Source organism: Pagrus major, chromosome 11 (assembly GCF_040436345.1).
Source record: "Pagrus major chromosome 11, Pma_NU_1.0".
NCBI classification, from domain to species: domain Eukaryota; kingdom Metazoa; phylum Chordata; class Actinopteri; order Spariformes; family Sparidae; genus Pagrus; species Pagrus major.
Genome location: NC_133225.1, coordinates 2,675,328 through 2,676,541, shown reverse-complemented (window position 1 = coordinate 2,676,541; position 1,214 = coordinate 2,675,328).

The following is a 1,214-nucleotide window of genomic DNA, read 5'->3' as shown; positions in this document are numbered from 1 at the left end:
GACTATAACTACAGTATACCCCAAGTCTTTTCTTTTCTTTTCTTTTCTTTTCTTTTTCTTTTCTTTTCTTTTCTTTTTCTTTTCTTTTCTTTTTATGGGAAAACAAAATGAAAAACATTACAGATGAACAGAGTTGGGAGGGTTTCTTTAAAAATGCATTCAGATGCAGTTCGTAATTACCTCTTTGAAATGTAGTCAGTAACGTAATCCAAGTATCACAATATGAAAGTAATGTAACTTGATTACTTTCCATCACTTTTGCATTACTCCAATAGTCCTTTTCTTTTCTTTTCTTTGTTTCTTTTTATGGGGAATGAAATGAAAAACATCACAGATGTGACTGAAAGTAATCAAGTTGCATTACTTTCATAAGTAAGTAATAATATAATAAGTCTGTGATACTTGGGTTACGTTACTGTATACACTGTTAAGAGGTAATTACTAACTGCATCTGAATGCACTTTTTAAAGAAACTCTCTTAACCCTGTAACTATACCAGAATACAGTAATCCCATTACATGTATTCTGTTACTCCCCAAACATGCAGATACATTTAGAAAACAATGATAAAACATAACGGAAATAAAACATTTGTATGTGTAACACTTGCATTACAAGCAATTAAACACAATTTTAAGAGTGTTTTTCTACTTCTTCTTCATGGAATTTGCCCTTGCCAGACAATGTTGTCCATATTTGAAGTAAAATAGACTGGGATTTTATTTATTTATTTATCATTCACAATTAGACTTACCACCCTCTAATTTCCACAAGCAAGGATTTCTCCTTGGGAAAATGATCAAAATTATATTTATTGGCCTAAACAGACTCACTATAGACATCTTTTATCCCATGAGGATTATATTCATAAATGTCTTCTGCAGGTTATGAAAAGCAGAGTAATTCCAAATGTGTGAGGTAGTTCAGAGCTGTCTTGTCTTCTCTCCTCGTGCATCATTACCTGCTCCAAAGAGCTGATGTAAACGTGAATGTTTTGAAATCTGATCTTTCGTCATATTTTGCATCTTTCACCCCCTCACGTTATATGTTGATGCCTTGGTCACAAAAGCATCTGTCCTTTTACTGTGTACATCAGGATAAACACAGGCAGTTGTTCAATCATTAAGATACCTTAATTTAATATAGTCTTCTTGATGCTGGGTAGAGCAATGCAAGAAAATAAATTACACCATGTGTGCCACTTCATAAGATAT